Source organism: Ornithorhynchus anatinus, chromosome X2 (assembly GCF_004115215.2).
Source record: "Ornithorhynchus anatinus isolate Pmale09 chromosome X2, mOrnAna1.pri.v4, whole genome shotgun sequence".
NCBI lineage: Eukaryota > Metazoa > Chordata > Mammalia > Monotremata > Ornithorhynchidae > Ornithorhynchus > Ornithorhynchus anatinus.
Window position 1 is genome coordinate 23,770,489 of NC_041750.1, and position 18,012 is coordinate 23,788,500.

The window sequence follows — 18,012 nt, forward strand, 5'->3', positions numbered from 1 at the left end:
AGCAAGGTGGACAGGCAGTGGCTACGACAGTGACATCTGTGACTGTTGGATTTTGCTGAGAGAGGCTTGAAACGTCTGTCAATCAGTCCTATTACAGTCTAGCGAACAGAAATATATAAAAAAGCCCTGGGTATATGTCTTTTGAAAATTTCTCCTGCCCTTCTATTAACAACAATCCTTTCTCAGATTTCTTTTTTATGCCACTTGTTAGATTGGCTTGAAGAGAACTTGGCAAAGAGCAGTGTTGGATGGGATTGAGAACACAGTGTATTGGATGCTATGCAAGCTGCTGGTGGCTGTCCAGGTTCTCATGGACCTCGGTCCAACAAGGCTCAAGCCAGCCTCATTGTTTGCAAGGCCAGTGACGGCTTCAGAGCAGGGGCCGGTCACCCCGTTAGCCGAAACCGTCCGGCTGGGGGCTGGTGTATCCCCGGGAGACGGACGCCGAGGCTTTCCACTTGTCCCTTTGAGTTGTTCCGTGAAGCAGTGTCGCCCTAATGGAAAGGACCAGTGGCCTGAAAGTCAGGAGACTCTGCCACTTGTCTGTTGTGTGACCTTGGGCAAGTCACTTAACTTCTCTAGGCCTCAGTTTCCTCACCTGTAAAATGGGGATTCAATACCTATTCTCCCTCACTCTTTAGGTTGGAAGCCCTGTGGGACAGGTTCAATCAGTCGATCAGTAAATGAATGGCATTTATTGAGCGCTAACTGTGGAGGCTTCCTGGCTTTCCTGTATGGATCAGGGAAAGAGAGCAACACTTTTTTTTAAACGGTATTTGTTAAGCACTTACTATGTGCCAGGCACTGCTCTAAGCCATGGGGTGGATACAGAGAAATCAGGTTGGACACAGGCCACGTCCCACATAACAATAATGAGTAATAACTGTAGTATTTGTTAAGTGCTTACTATGTGTCACCCGCTGTACTAAGCGTTGGAGTGGAGACAAGATCATCAGGTTGGACGCAGTCCATATCCCACGTAATAATAATTAATAATTACAGTATTTGCTAAGTGCTTATTATTTGTCACCCACTCTGGTAAAGAGCTGGGGTCGATATAAGATAATCAGATCCTACATGGGGCTCAGAGTCTAAGTAGGAGGGAGAGCAGGTATTGATCTCCATTTTGCACAAGAGGTAACGGAGGCCTAGAGAAGTTACGTTTACAAAGCAGGCAAGTGATGGAGTCAGGATTAGAACCCAGGTCCTCTGACTCCCAGGCCCAGGATCTTTCCATTGGGCCATGCTGTTCTTTACCTGGGGCTCACAGTCTTCATTCTGTTGTATTATACCCTCCCAAGTACTCAGTACAGTGCTCTGCACATATCAAGCGCTCGGCAAATTACCACTGATTGATTGCATTTCCATTTGAAAACTCCCTCATTCTTCTCTTCTTCTCTACTGTCCATTAATATTTATGTTTTTCCCAGAAAAAATAGGAGAGGAAAACCAAGTAGCAACAGCATGTGTGTGTGTGTGTGTGTGTGTTGGAGCTGGTGGTGTGAATGGCTGTGGGAGACACTGAGCTATAGCCAATCAATAATTTTTGAAAAATTGGCAGAAGGAGCATAGACTATGAGGGAACTAGTTTCCCCAGCAACAAGAACGACAGGAAACCGCCAGAAGAATCTCCATCTCTGCCACTCCCTACTTCCTTTCCCTGCTCCAATCTTTATGTCAGTTTGAGGGGAGAGTCACACGGGAAATCAGAGCAGGTACCAGGTGGGGAAAAGCCAAACGTGCCTGTCCATGGGGCCTTATACATTGTACGTATTTCCCTTTTCTGCACTCCCTCAAAGCAGAGCCCTCCTCCTGAGCCCTGCTCCCACACTGGGATCCAGGAAAACTTGGGGAGATGGCACAGAGCGTGCACAGGCTCCAGGGAATAGCTGTGCCTAGCCTTTTGGGGATGACAGGGAAGACTCTTAATTTCTCATTTGACTCATTTGGTGCGACCCATTTACCATCTGTGATCTTAATTCTGCCCAGGCACAGCTGGACTGAACCTCATCATTATCTAGGTTCAGGGGCCAACCTAGAAAACTTCAGATGAAGTGGGTCTGTGGCCTAAAGGTTTATACACACAAAAACACACCCACACACGTATACATTTAGATCCACGGTGACTCCACACTTGTCTGCTGTGCGACCTTAGGCACCTCACTTAACTTCTCTGAGCCTCTGTTATCTCATCGGTAAAATGGGGATTAAGACTGTGAGCCCCCTGCGGGTTATGGACCGTGTCCAACCTTATTAGCTTGTATCTACCCCAGAACTACCCCAGTACAGTGCCTGGCACGAGGTAAGTGCTTAACAAATACCAGAAGACACACACACAGATACACACACACGGTTATATACACACTTAGATACACATACACACAGTTAGATACATGAATAGACATAATTCACATATACAGATACACGGCTGCACAAAGACAGATATAGAGATGCACACCAATACACGTACATACTCAGATAAATACACACTACACCTTCCTCTAGACTGTGAGCTCATGGGCAGGGAATATGTTACTTGTTATATTGTACTCTCCATACAAAAAGCACTCAATAAATACTATTGAATGAATAATGAGAGGAGACCAGGTCTGAATGTCTGAGCTCCTTAAGGGTCCCAGGGCCCTTGAGTAAGAGTCGAAACTTGCCCTGACCTCACCCTTATTGGAATGGGAAAACGGAGAAGTAGAATATGGTTTCAGGTGGGCCTAGGTAATAATGATAATAATAATGTTGGTATTTGTTAAGCGCTTACTTCGTGCAGAGCACTGTTCTAAGCGCTGGGGGAGATACAGGGGAATGAGGTTGTCCCACGTGAGGCTCACAGTCTTCATCCTCGTTTTACAGATGAGGGAGCTGAGGCACAGAGAAGTGAAGTGACTTGCCCACAGTCACACAGCTGACAAGGGGCAGTCGGGATAGCTTCAGACACAGGTAGTATAAGCATCTTCACCGACCAGCCTGAGGAATAATCTATGTTCCCGGCATGAAAAGAGTGGCAGGGCTGGGAGTCAAGTCAGGAGGCTTTGGTTCTAGGCCCAACTCTGCCAGTAGCCTGTTTTGTAACCTCAGCATGGAGAAGCAGTACAGAGAAGCAACGAGGAGAAGCAGCGTCGCCTAATGGAAAGAACACAGGCCTGGGAGTCAGAAGGACCTGGGTTCTAATACCGGCTCCACCACCTGTCTGCTGTGTGACCTTGGGCAATCACTTCACTTCTCTGGGTCGCAGTTCCCTCAACTGTAAAATAGGAGTAAGACTACGAGCCCAGTGTGGAACGGGGACTGTGCCACCCGATTACTTCGTATTTATCCCCAACACTTAGAAGAGTGCCTGGCACATAGTAAGCGCTTAACGAATACCACAGTTATTATTGTTCTCATCGTTATCATTTGGCATTATGACAGGGAGGGGAAAGTGGTTAAGAAGAAACGGTGGGTAGAAGTGGAGAGAAAGAGAAGATCGGCCGGAGAGCGGTTGGGATTTGTGGCTGCCTGGGTTCCTGAACTAATGATAAATTAAGCACTTACCACATGCCAAGCACTGTACTAAGTGCTGGGGTACACACAAGATCATCAGGTCAGACACCATCCCTTACTCACACACAGCTCACAGTTTAAGTAGGAAGTAGAACAGATATTGAATCTCTTATTCACAGGTGAGGAAACTGAGGCACAGAGAAATTAAGTGACATAATCAGAGTCACACAGCAGGTAAATGGAAGAGCCAGGACTAGAACCCATGTCTTCTGACTCCCAGATCCAGCTTCTTTCCACTAATAATAATAAGAATGTGCTTACTATGTGCCAGGTACTGTACTGAACAGTGGGGGAGGGGGAAATACAAACAGATCGGTTGGACACAGTTCCTGTCTCACATGGGGCCCATAGTCTTAATCCTCATTTTACAGATAAAGTAACTGAGGCTCAGAGAAGTGAAGTGATTTACCCAAGGTCACATAGCAGACAAGGGGTGGGAGCAAGATTAGAACCCATGACCTTATGACTCCCAGGCCCATGCTCTATCCACTAGGCCATGCTGAATCTGGATTGGACTCAACATGGTGGGAAGCACCAGTTCCCAGCTTCCATTTTGTTGTACCGAGAACCGGGCTGAGGATGCTGTAGCTTTCAAGCAGTAGGCTCTTGTAAACTTATTTTACCTTATTTCTGGCTTGCAGTGCAGTTTGCCTGGCTGAAGACAATATATAACTTAGATAAACCACTGCTCCAGGGAGAAAGGAGACTCCTTTATAATTTCAATTCTTCATCATTATCAGCTTTTTATTTGGTCTTGGCCTCTGGATGATTTTAGCCACGGATATGGCGTGGGGGGAGATGGGTGACGTTTTATTAATCTAATAAATAAGTAAATATAAGTCGGTTATAAAAGCGAAAGATTTCAAACAACACTAACAGGCTTTCCGAAAGGCTTGTTTTCCCCCAGGAAACATCTGAGCCTCAGGATGCAGCAGGTTGCTAGGGCAATATTAATTGCATGAGGTAATGAAGAGCCTAAAACCCTAATAGAAACCACCAGATCATTCAGAACTCTTTTGGAAAGAGCAATATTTTAATTTTGATTTCAGCAGAGAGATGATTTTGCTCCTCTACGCCAGAAGCGTCTCTGCCTTCAGACTTGGTCTTGCGTCTCCCCGCTCGGAAACACGTGCAGGAAGAGCGTGTGAACCTCAAACGGGCAGAAAAAGACACTTCTTTTTAAGAGGTCTTCTAAACCGCGGCAAACCCCAGAATAGGCTCTTCACGGGTGAGGCCCCGTTTATTTACGGTTTCCTTCGCGGAGGAGGCCGAGGCAGTTAGAGAACCAGGATGCGTTTGGATGGCGTCGCTGACATTTCACAATCCTTCCTTACGGCTGAATGTCACAGTGGGCCACATGGTCCAAGTCCTGCAGCCAAGTTCTCCCCTCTCAACGACCACCTCATTGCTTAGACTTGGTTTTGTGCTAAGATTCTGTCCCATATTTAAACCGTTCATTTTGTCTCTTTCCCCTCATCTCTCGTCGCCTCCCATCTTCTCAGCGTCTGTTACCTCATCTGTAAAATGGGGATTAAGACTTTGAGCCCCATGTGGGACATGGATTGGGTCAAATCTGATTACTTTGTACCTCCCCCAGTGCTTAGAACAGTACCTGGCTCATTGTAAGCGCTTAATAAATACCATTTAAAAAGTCCTTCCTCTGCACTGAAGCACTGTGCTAAGCACTAGGGTACATAGAGTTAATGAGATTGGACTCATTACTTATCTCACATCCTATCAGTGAATTGTCTGTATCTTTCCTATCATGGTGCTATCTGAACCCAACCAGTGGTCTAAAAAGCTTTTACTAAAACCAATAAGACTGAATCATCATCCACTCCATCCAGTCCCGGGGTCTTTTCGGGAAAACACTCCCAAAGCCGAATTTGCTGAAAAATAAGCATTTTCGGCATAGGGGAGCAGGACCCAAAGCCCTCAGGAGACGCGCCCCCCCCGCCCCCCAAGACACTGATGAGTTCTTCTTTCCAAGCCATTCAGGAGGCAGTGTGGAATGGTGTTTTTTTTTTGAAGAACAGTGGGAAATAATAATAATTGTGGTATTTGTTAAGCATTTACTCTAAGCCGACCGCTGGGAGAGATGAAGCATATGTATATGAGGTCCCACAAGGGGTTCACAATTCCCCTGTGACTGTTGGGAGGAGAACAATTATCTTGCCCCCATTTTATGGATGAGGCCACTGAGGCTGGGTAAGTTAAGCGGCTTAAGGTGATGGGGCCGGGGTGGGGGGTACTGTTGTGGCTTTTTTTGCAATTAATTGCCAAGTTGAACCAAAATTCTGGGGGATTTCCCCAAAGAACCACCACCCTATATAAAAAACCCCCGAGGAGGAACTGGACCCAGCGGGAAACCCCCAAATCCCCAAATCGATTTGGCCTCAACCCTTGCTTGATTGTAACCACCTCCCAGATTGGGAGTCCCTTCCTGGAGTGGAGAAGCAGCATGGCGTAGTGGCTAGATCACGAATCTAGGAGTCAGAAGGTCATGGGTTCTAATGCCTGCTCTGCGTTTGTCTGCTGTATGACCCTGCGCGAGTCACTTCACTTTTCTGGGCCTCAGTTACTTCATCTGTAAAATGGGGATTGAAACTGTGAGCCCCAGGTGGGACAGGGACTCTGAACAACCCGATTTGCTTGTATCTACCCCAGTCCTTAGTACAGTGCTGGCACGTAGCAAGTGCTTAACAAATACCACAATTATTATTACTGTTATTGTTACTGAAATTCTTCAAGGCAAAGATGGTGTCTACCTACTCCACTGAATTCTCACAAATGTTTAGTACAGTGTTGTTCACCTGGTAAGCACTCAATGAAGAAAATTGATTGATTGATTGATTGATTAATATGGCAGTCCCAGGCCTTTGGGGGCAACAGAGAGCCTTTCAACACTCTATGTAATACAACTGTAATAATAGTAATAATGATAGTAATAATAATAGTGCCTGTGGTATTTGTTAAGCACTTACTATGTGCCGTGCACTGTAGTAAGCCCTGGGGTAGATACAAGATAATCAGATCCCACATGGGGCTCGTAGTCTAAGTAGGAGGGGGAACAGGTATTGAATTCCCATTTTTGCAGGTGGGGAACTGAAGCACTGAGAAGTTAAGTGAGTTGACCACGGTCACACAGCAGGCAAAGGGTATAGCGGAAAACAGGTTCTCTGACTCCCAGGTCTGTGTTCTTTCCAAAGGCCAAGCTGTTTCTCCGTGCAATCCACCCCGATCCCTGATCTCTGAAGCAGGGCTTTCAGCCTAAACATCGGGAGAATCCACTTAAACTTACATTTGGAAGGAGATAGGGTGGGGCTGGAGGGAGGCTGTTCAATATCAAATCCAATTTTTTTTTAGATTGGGTCAAAAAGATGCTTGAAAATGCCCTTTCAATTGGCTTGGGGACAAAGTGGGGCTGGACCCTAATTTTCCCACCATTAAGGACCTGGATCCCTGCTGATCGGGAATCCTTTTCCATCCTTCCTTATGCTCAGACTCCACTTACATTTGTTTTCCATCATCGTTCCAGCACTTTCAGAATAATGTTTAAGCCTATTTAATATTAATAGCTAATGCATAACCACAAGGCTTAATAGCTGATTTATTTTCCTTTGATTGTACAAAAGCAACCCTACGCCGGGGCAGACCAATCCTTCCAGGTCCGGATTCTGGCTCCAAGAGCGGCACCAAAAGATTTTGGGAGGAACTGAGTGAATGTTAAAACGCACTCTGTCCTCACTCTTCCTCATCCTCTCCGCTCCCCCTGCCCCCCACCTTGGCCTAGAGGATTCATTTCTTGGTGTGAAGGCAGTTGATCCTCTGGTGCTAAATATGAAAACATTTAACAGGAATGTGATATCCTAGGCTATCCTGTTGCGAATACCAAGTTATTTATGCCGCAGAAGGAAAGCTGACCTGTCTGTTCATCGAATGCGGGCTGCTTTTTATTTATATCTATTTGTGTTTTATTATCTGGCATAATGGTTTTCCCAATTCTGCATCTTCTTTATCTGCCTCAGAGTTGACAGCTCCAATGTCTCTCTGTATGCTTTCACGCTACTTTCTTAGAGTTTCCGGACAAAGATTATTCATTCATTCATTCAGGTGTATTTATTGAGCGCTTACCGTGTGCAGAGCACTGTACTAAGTGCTACTGCGTAAGGGACGTGTACTTTCTTAGATTGTTGAATTATCAGTGATGATGAAAGTGGTATTTGTTAAGCGCTTATTCTGGGCCACAAACCGAACTACGCAATGGAGTAGATACGAATGGTCAGTACAGTCCTTGTCCCTCATCCATTTCACAGTCGATAGATCCCGGGCCTGGGAGTCAGAAGGACCTGGGTTCTGATCCTAGCTCCGCCACTTGTCTGCTGTGTGACCTTGGCTATGTCTCAGTTACCTCATGAAAAAAATAGGAGTAAAGTTTGTGAGCCAATCTGTGTCCAACCTAATTAGCTTGCATCTATCCCAGAGCTTAGAACTGTGACTGGCACAAAGTAAGCTCTTAACAAATACCATTAAAACAACAACAAAGGCAAAAAGCCATTTTATAGCTGAGGAAATAGAAGCCCAGAGCGCAGTGACTTGCCCGAGGTCACAGAGCCGAGATTAGAACCTAGGTCTACCGAATCCCAGGCCTATATTCTTTCCAGTGGGCCATGCTGTCCAATAGTGCTAATTTAAGTACCGGTTGTTTGGGGGGCACGGTACTAAGTCCTTGGGATTGTAAGAAAGAGGTAGAAGATCTGCTCCCTGCCCTCAAGGAACTTTTGATCTAACAGAGGAGTTTACAGCATCAATCTGGGTCACCTAAACCATCGACCTAAAATACTCTCTTTTTCTCAAGTTGGCGCCCGCTCGTCCGATAGCAAGGGCACGGGGATTCGGGAAACCAGTTTAATTTGGACCGTCTCCTGCCAGTGGTTTTCAGTAAGAAAAAAATTATCCTTAATCCCTTCGTTTCGGCTAGAGTTGAGATGACCTTGGATTCCCATTTGATTTGTCCACGATCCAGCAATTATTAAAAAGAGCCGTGTGTCCCGTGATAACTCTGGGGAGTGACTCGGACTCCTCTGGGGGAGGAACCCCTGACTTTGGCTTCTGTTCTTTGTATCCCCTGTGCAGGGATCAAAGGGACAAGGTTGGGAAGCTACGCTTTGGGAGGAAGGAAGTTGCCATCTTAATGTATGTGGGAAGACACCTGGGAACTGCTTTCTTAGGACATATGGGTTAAGTGCCTGAATCCATTGTGTCTGGGGTGGCTTGGTGCGACCCGCTCCATATATAATAATGATCTTCATGATATTTGTTAAGCACATACTATATGCCAAGCACTGTGTTAAACACTGGTGTACATACAAGAAAATCAGGTCAGACCCAGTCCTTGTCCCGCATGAGATTTACAGTTTAACTAGATGGGAGAATAGATATTGAATTATCATTTTACAGATGAGTAAACCAAAGTACTTGGAAGTACGGGATGTCAAGGTCACACAGCAGACATACGGCGGAGCCAGAATTAGATCCCGGGCCTTCGGACTCCTAAGCCTGCGGTCTTTCCAATAGGCCACACTGCTTCCCTGTACCAACTGGAAACTGGACTATCCAGTATAAAATCAAATGAAAAGTCCTCTTACTTGCCACCCTCTTCAGAGTCTGCAGGACAGAGCCAAATGCGGAGTTGTTGAGACTTCTGCTGGGGCCTCTGATCAAGGAAATAAACAAAGCAGGAACCGTTTCTTAGTACCACGATAAGAATAACAATAATAATCGCATAGCACTTGTTAAGTACTACTAGAGGCCAAGGACCTGCTAAGCTCTGGGGTGAATACAATACAATCAGGTCAAACACAGTCTCTGCCCCAACTTCTCAAAGAACATACTGTGGTCGAAAGGTAGCAATCTTATAGCTGTAAAATCACTCAATCAATGATGTTTACTGAGTGATCACTAAAAACAGAGCATCATACTAAGCTCTTGAGGGAGTTCAAAGGAAGCGAGGCAAACATTTCCCCTGCCATCAAACATCTTGTGGTGGGTAGAGAGTGAGTCTGTTATATTGTTCTACTGTACTCTCCCAAGCACTTAGTAAGGTTCTCTGCCCACACTAAGTGCTCAATAAATACAAATGACCGACTGACTTACACTCTCACTGTCTAAGTAGGCCAGGGCGTGAATGAGCGTGCATGTCTGAGTCAATCTTTGGAGGCCCTTAATAATCCAAAACACGGAGAGTCATCTGTTTCTTCCACAAAACACCCCACCAGCTTTGGAAGTAGAGCAAGGCCTGAAGGAGGTGGGATTAAGGGTGGTGGGATGAAAGGTGGCGGTTAGCAGGGGTGAGCCAGAATTGAGAGGGCAGTCCTTGCAGGAAGACGTCAAGAGGCCCAGGGGCCTTTAGAAGCTGGGGGTTGGGGGCGGGGGTGAGGGGGTAGAGGAGCCAGAGTAGGAGCAGCACGGTGAAGCGGATAGAGCACGGGCCTGGGACTCCGAAGGTCTTGGGTTCTAATCCCAGCTCCACCACATGTCTGCTGTGTGGCCTCCACACTTTACTTCTCTGTGCCTCGGTTACCTCATCTGTAAAATGGGGATCAATAATAATAATAATGTGGGTATTTGTTAGGCGCTTACTATGTGCAGAGCACCGTTCTAAGCGCTGGGGGAGATACGGGGTCATCAGGTTGTCCCACGTGAGGCTCACAGTCTTCAGCCCCATTTGACAGATGAGGGAACTGAGGCTCAGAGAAGTGAAGTGACTTGCCCACAGTCACACAGCTGACAAGCGGCGGAGCCGGGATTTGAACCCACAACTTCTGACTCCCAAGCCCGGGCTCTTTCCACTGAGCCACACTGATTAAGACTGTGAGCCCTATGAGGGACAGGGCTTGTGTCCAACCAGCACTAAGTACAGTGCCTGGCACATAGTAAGCGTTTAACAAATATCATTATTATTATTATCGATGGGGGGAGGGTGGTCTTTTCCCCTTTCCCCACCCCTCCCTCCTCTTTCTCCATTCCCCTCCCCGGTCCTTTCTCCTCCCACCCTCCCCAACCCCCTTCATGTGTTTTCTCCCCTCCCAGCACAGCCCAGCCCAACGTGCTACTTTTAACGAGATCTATGAGAACGCGTGTCCCGCGAACTGCACGTCTGCCGGAAAGCTGACTCCGCTCCCGCTGCTCTCACTCCACTGGCTCCGCCGGGACCAGCCCTTCCTCTCCCCTCCTTCTCGGTGGTGACGGCTCACTGACCCAAACAATACCTTCCGAGGTGGGGAAATGGTTTGGCATTCGGTGTCCCGACCGGAGAAGCCAACTGCGGGTCCTACCGTTTCTAGCGGTTGGCTGGGCATTCTGGGAGTTGGGCAGCTGGCCCTCAGAATCCTCTCTGGCAACTGCCCCGTCCAGTCTTCCACGTGTGAAAACCCAACGAACAGCCCTCCCCGGACAGTCTGGGGATTGGAGCCTGGGAGACGGGAAACCTGGAGTCTGTTCCAAGTTTCCGCCGAGCTGGCGGGATCTTCCCTTTTCACATCTTGATTTCCCCAGCTGCCAGAGGAAAAAGAAACGAGGATATTGCTTCTCACGTCTCAACCGAACAAACCCTCACGATTTACCCAACAGGAGTTGTCGATTTCTTTTGGCTCTTAGGATCTACCTGTCCGAGTCCAGTACGGAGTTCGGTCGATAGCGGTTTGGCCATATGAGGCTGTTGGATTTCTCTCTCTTTATCTTACTCAGATTTTTGCTCGGCGTGACTTCTGTCCCTGTCTGCTTTTATTCTCTTCTGTACCTGTTATTTCCTTGCTTCTGAACTTCCACCTCTTCTTCCTCCCTAATAATCCCTATGATATTTGCTAAGCACTTACTATGTGCTAGGTGCTGGGGGTAGATACCGTGCACTCGGAGCAGATACAGTCCCCGTCCCTCCTGGGGCTCACAGTCTAAGGGAGATGAAGAACAGGCTTTCAACCACATTTTAGAGATGGGGAAACTGAGACCCGCAGAAGTTACCTCATCTGTAAAATGGGGATTGAGACTGTGAGCCCCACGTGGGACAGGGACTTTGTCCGGCGTGATTTGCTTGTATCCACCCCAGTGCTTAGTACAGTGCCTAGCATATAGGAAGCACATAACAGATACCACAATTATTAATTATCATTATTGTTATTATTATTAAAAAACTTCTGACTCCCCGGCCCATGCTGTATGCACTAGGCCACGCTACTTCTCTGGTCTCTTTATGAGCCTTGCCCCCACCACGGAAATGAGACGTTGGCCCCTACGCCTCCTTCCCCCTCCCCCAATTTTCTTTGTCTCTGCTAGTGCTGCTGTCTCTGTCCCACCCCCAGGCAGGGCCCTCCCCCACCCAGGTCCACCCTGTCCCAGTCACACTGGGCCTTACTCACGGCTTCATGGCTCCTTCCAGCTCCACCTCTACCCCCACCTGCAGCCTCCTGACTCACAGTCTCCCTCGCCCAGACCGGCCTGCTCCTGCCAGGCCCGGGTTGGGCGGTCGAAGGCATCGAGCGGTCCCCTTGCTCCTCCTGAATCTGGCTCCAAGGGGCCCTTGACTTGGAGCCGGCGGCCTTTGGAGAATCCAAAATGGCGGACGTGGCAGCGTGGACGGCGCCTGGGTTTCCCCATGGATGACGGGTCAGGCCAGTGTCTACTTCGGGGGGACCCATCTCCTCGGCTGCCCAGCTGGGCTAGGGCCGCTCAGGACCTCGGACTCCGGAGCCTGTTCGAATCGGAGGAGGAGGGACTTGGGGGTTGTGAGGGTGAATGTGGCTCTGGGTATGTGTGCGTGCGTGCGAGTTTGTGTGCGTATCTGGGGGTGCCTTCAGGCCCGCTCCCACCACACAGGCTTGCCTCAGCAGCTAGTGGGGCTTTTCTTCACGTCTTGCTGCCCGCCACCCAGTGCTATTTCTCTCTGTCCTCCTTCAGCTCTCTTTAGACTCTCTCTCTCCCCTCCGCCCGATGGGATCCAGGTTTGAGCCTTCTTTGCCCCCATCGCGTTCTTCCCACCGGTCCCTTTGCCCCCTCGCCGGCCTGTCCCCGGCGGGGCCCAAATCCTGGCTAGGAGAGACCGGTGGGCCTACTTAGGGGCAGCCACAGACTGCACTCAAGGACGTTAGACCCCTGTCTGCTGGCCAGAAATTTACACCTGTCACACCACAGAACAGAATGATGTTGACTCAAGCCCGCAGAGCCTGGAACATTTCTCTGGCGATTGTCCTGACGCTCCATCTGCTCCGCAGCCATTGGGTTGCCTTCCTAGATCCCGGGGAATGGGGTGTCGCTTCTGCCGAGAAGCGGTTATGGCTGGAAACAGACCGTAGGGGTGAATATTAGCTTAGTGATAGTCAGCCCCCGGCGGAGTGTCAGCGGGGCCTGGCCCAGAGCTCCTTGTGCTCAGCGCGAACGGGCCCAGGAGTGACCATGTTGAGGTAGCCTAGGCTGGCCACGGTTTGGTCCACGTGGGGTCTTGTTCTGGTTCTGGCTTGGTCTAAGCTGGGTTGGTCTAATCCGTGGGGCTCCAGTTCTGGTTTCAGGTTGGCTTAAGCTGGGCCCCATGGTTTGACTTTAATTCTGGCTCCAGAATTACATTAGCCCCCACAGCCTCTACTTCTGACTCCAGGGCATCAGTGAGAGCACAGGCGAGGTGTCAGGAGACCTGCTCCACAAAGGCGGGCCGGCTTGTTCAGCTGGAAGGGAGCATCATGGCATCTGCCAGCCGCCCTGATCTCCCTCATCGTTCAGCCTCCCCTTGGGCAACGGCCAAATGGCGTCCTGGCCCAGACGCGGTTTGCTGACTGGTTACACTGATCCGGAGAGGGTCGAGACACTAGCCATGGAGTTTAAACTGCATTTTCCATCATTTCAAACCAGTGTTAACGAGGTCTGGTGAGGGAACGCTCAAGAAATAGTAAGTCTTTTGCTTATGAAAAATTGTGGGAAATAGCAGGGCATTTTGGGTGATTTCAGGCAAGATGAGGGTGTGCTTGCCTGTGTTGTGCTTGAGGAGAAACAGAGGCTGGACAAGGCACACACCCCTCTCCCCCCCCCGCCCTACACCCACCCTCTTCCCTCTCCCACTTTTTTATGGTATTTATTTAGCGTTTACTATATGCCAGGCGCTGTACTAAGTGCTGGGGTAGATATAAGCTAATCAGGTTGGACACAGTCCGTGTCCCTCATGGGGCTCACAAGTCTTATCCTCATTTTGCGGATTCATTCGTTCACTCATTCATTCATTCAATCATATTTATTGAGTACTTACTGTGTGCAGAGTACTGTACTAAGCACTTGGGAGAGTTCAATATAACAATAAACAGACACAATCTCTGCCCACAAAGAGTTTATAGATGAGGTAACTGAGGCACAGAGAAGTGAAGTGACTTGCCCAGTGTCACACAGCAGACAAGTGGAGGAGCAGGGAATCAGAACCCAGGTCCTTCTGACTCCCAGGTCCGTGCTCTATCCACTAGACCGCTCTGCTTCTCTCCCTTCTCTCCTCCCCCTTCACTACTTCTTGCCATTTCTGGACAAATACCTACCCAGACAAGTACCACCGGGGCAGTTGGGCAGTTGGTTTTTCAGCTATCCTTTCTGGGCACAGCATCGGGCCCCTTTCTGCCTATTTCAATTTTCAGCCCCTTCACTCTCTCCACCACGGCATCTGACACTAAGTTCCGCGGCTCGGGAGCGGCATCCATTTCTCCAAGCACCTGGGGGTTGCAGTAACTCTGGAGAAGTGGAGGGTAAGGGGTCTCCCCAATCCCGAGAAACACCCGAGGGTCCGGTAGGTTTGGTTTACTGATGAAAAATGTTGCCCGTGACATCGTTATACATAATATTGCATAATGCTCTAACATCGTGGATGTCTTAATATCCAGTTTCCGCGAAGGATGTCATTAACCGCCCTTAGTTCCTCCCCGGCCAGAGGGAGGACAAGATGTGAGGAGAGGAAATTTAGCCTCTCATCATTTTTCTCTTCTGGGTAGGTGCCAGGGCTTGAGAGAGCAACGTTTCTGAAACACCTCCCTGCTAATTCACTGAGGACTTCCTGATTGCATCAGTGAGGCTAACCCCCACCTGTCAAGCTGGACAGTGTAATTTCCATTTAAAGTACAAAGCCCGAGACGGATTAATCAGTGCTAGAGGCAGGGGGGCCTGCTGCTACTCCAAGTCTTTGGCCCTCAGTTCAGTCCCAGAGCGAAAGAGAGCCAAGAATTTGGGCCAAACCGAGTTCTTCCACCTCCGCCCCTCGGGGTTGGCCGCCTAATAATAATAATGGTAATGGTGGTCATTGTTAAACGCTGACTACGTGACAAGCACTGTACTAAGCACTGGGAAAGATACAAGATAATCAGATCCCGCATGAGGCTTACAGTCTAAATAAGAAGGGAGAAGAGGTACTGAACCCACATTTTGCCAGTGAAGGAACTGAGGCACAGAGAAGCTAAATGACTTGCCCAAGGTGACACAGAAGACAGGGGGTGGAGCTGGGATTAGAATCAATCAGTAAATCAATGATATTTATTGAGCTCTTACTGTACTAAGCCCTTGGAACAGTACAGTATAACGGAGTTGATAGACGTATCCCCTGTCCACAGTAAACTTACGGTCTAGAACCCAAGTCCTCTTATTCCCAGGCCCGTGCTCTTTCCACTAGGCCACACCGCTTCTCTTGCCATGATCTCTGTGGGGTTTTCATCACGGGGGCAGATTTTACTTCCTCCCTGAGGGCCGGGGTGGCGTCCAGGGATGAATCACGTTGCAACCCCTGGGGGTAGAAGCCCTTCCCGTCCCCACCTCATTTCCCACCACTACTTTATCCTGCAGCTGCCATTTCAGAGAAAAAGCAGGTGTTGGAAGGCGGAGGGGCAGATTGCCAGGCCCAAGAGACTCACCCGAGATCACCGATTCATCTCCTCCTTAGACCGTGAGCCCCACATGGGACGGTGACTGTGTCCAACCTGACTAACTTGCATCTACCCCAGTGCTTAGAACAGTGCTTGACACAGAATAAGTGCTTCACAAATCTAATAACGATAACGATAATAATGATAACCATAATAATTTACCCCCCGGCTTCATTCTGGCTACCTGCGATCATCGCACAGTTGTCAATTCGCTCATCTTACCTTACTCATTATCAAAATGATTACGGTATTTGTTAAGCCATTACTCTCTGCCAAGCACTGTTCTAAGAGCTGGGGTAGATACAGATTTATAATAATAACAATAATGTTGGTATTTGTTAAGCGCTTACTATGTGCAGAACACTGTTCAAAGCGCTGGGGTAGATACAGGGTAATCGGGTTGTCCCACGTGAGGCTCACAGTCTTCGTCCCCATTTTACAGATGAGGTCACTGAGGCGCAGAGAAGTGAAGCGACTTGCCCACAGTCACGCCGCCGACAGGTGGAAGAGTCGGGATTCGAACCCATGACCTCTGGCTCCCAAGCCCAGGCTCTTTCCACCGAGCCACGTTATCTGGATGGACTCCGGCCCTCCACCGCGTAGACCTTGCAGACTAAGTAGGTGGGAGAATAGGTGTTGGATCCCTATTTTACAGATGAGGGAACTGAGGCACAGAAAAGTTAAGTGATTTGTTCAAGGACACACACAGCAGAAAATCGGCAGAACTGGATTTTTGAGGCTGCAGCCCCTCCCCAGTTCAGGCCATTTCATTGTATTTAAAAGTAAAAAAAAAAAAAAAAATCCCTCCATAATCAAAGTGGAAAGGAATCCACGTGTGGAGGGAGAACTACCCACGGGTGGGAGAGAAGGACGTGTCCGGAAGAGCTAATTTGTCCCCTCCTTACTTGGCCCTTTTTGCACTCAATTCTTTAATTCAGATTGAGCCCGGCTCCTGCAAAACTACGTGGTTTATGACCGCCACCTACAGCTGCTATTTGAAAACACCGCTTCGGTAGAAATGCAGTCGGATTTTGGCAGAAAGCGTCCATGCTAAAATAATAGTGGTATTTATTAATAACGTTGGTATTTGTTAAGCCCTTACTGTGTGCAGAGCACTGTTCTAAGCGCTGGGGTAGATACAGGGTAATCGGGCTGTCCCACGTGAGGCTCACAGTTCATCCCCATTTTACAGATGAGGTAACTGAGGCACCGAGAAATTAAGTGACTCGCCCACAGTCACACAGCTGACGAGTGGCAGAGCCGGGAGTCGAACCCACGACCTCTGACTCCGAAGCCCGGGCTCTTTCCATTGAGCCACGTATTAAGCGCTTGCGATGTGCTAAGCATCAAGATAGATACAAGATAATCAGATACAGATACCTGATATCAGATAATCAGATATCAGATACCATTACCCTATTTATTTTGTTAATGAACTGTACATCGCCTTGATTCTATTTATTTGCTATCGTTTTAATGAGATGTTCATCCCCTCGATTCTATTTATCGCTATCGTTCTTGTCTGTCCGTCTCCCCCGATTAGACCGTGCGCCCGTCAAAGGGCAGGGACTGTCTCTATCTGCTATCGATTTGTACATTCCAAGCGCTTAGTACAGTGCTCTGCACATAGTAAACGCTCAATAAATACTATTGAATGAATGAATGAATATAATTTCTGCCTCCCATGGAGCTCCTAATCTAAGGAGGAGAGGGAACAGGTATTTCATCTCCATTTATCAATGATATTAACGATACTGCTAATAGCAGCAGTGGTGAGAAGCAGCGTGGCTCAGTGGAAAGAGCACGGGCTTTGGAGTCAGGGCTCATGAGTTCGAATCCCAGCTCTGCCACTTGTCGGCTGTGTGACTGTGGGCGAGTCCCTTCACTTCTCTGTGCCTCAGTTCCCTCATCTGTACAATGGGGATTAAGACTGTGAGCCCCACGTGGGACAACCTGATTCCCCTATGTCTACCCCAGCGCTTAGAACAGTGCTCGGCACATAGTAAGCGCTTAACAAATACCGACATTATTATTATTATTATTTTTATTGTTTGTTAAACGCTTCTTATACGCCAGGCGCTGTGGTAGATACAAGATAATCAGGTCGGAGACAGGGACTCACAGACAGAGGGGGAGGAAAAATAGGCATTTAATCCCTATTTTACAGATGATAAAACTGAGACGCAGAGAAGTTAAGCGATTCGCTTTAAGTCCACCCAGCAGGCAGTGATGATAATAATAACTACAATGAAGATATCTGTTAAGCACTTACTATGCGCCAAGCACTGTTCTAGGCACTGGGGTAGATACAAGCTAATCAGGTTGTCCCACGTGGGGCTCACGGCCTTAATCCCCATTTTACACGGGGATTAGATGAAGAGGAGACAACGGAGGCACAGAGCAGTAAAGTGACTTACCTAAAGTCACACAGCTGACGAGTGGCAGAGGCAGGATTTGAACCCGCAACTTCTTACTTACCACTAACCACTAAGCCACGCTGCTTCTCTAGCCAGGCTGCATC

General features: G+C 48.4%; 1 protein-coding gene across 2 annotated transcripts in view; it reads right to left on the minus strand.

Moving 5' to 3' along the window:
- The window catches only part of RNF182 (ring finger protein 182), a 54,646-nt gene extending 43,725 nt beyond the window's left edge, over positions 1 to 10,921 (minus strand). For both annotated transcript variants that reach the window (XM_029053229.2, XM_029053235.2), the window contains exons 1-2: positions 10,827 to 10,921; positions 9,204 to 9,271 (exon numbers count right to left, since the gene is read on the minus strand). The gene's annotated coding sequence lies outside the window, so the exon portion shown is untranslated. The remainder of the gene's footprint in view (positions 1 to 9,203; positions 9,272 to 10,826) is intronic.
- Between the last annotated feature and the right edge of the window lie 7,091 nt (positions 10,922 to 18,012).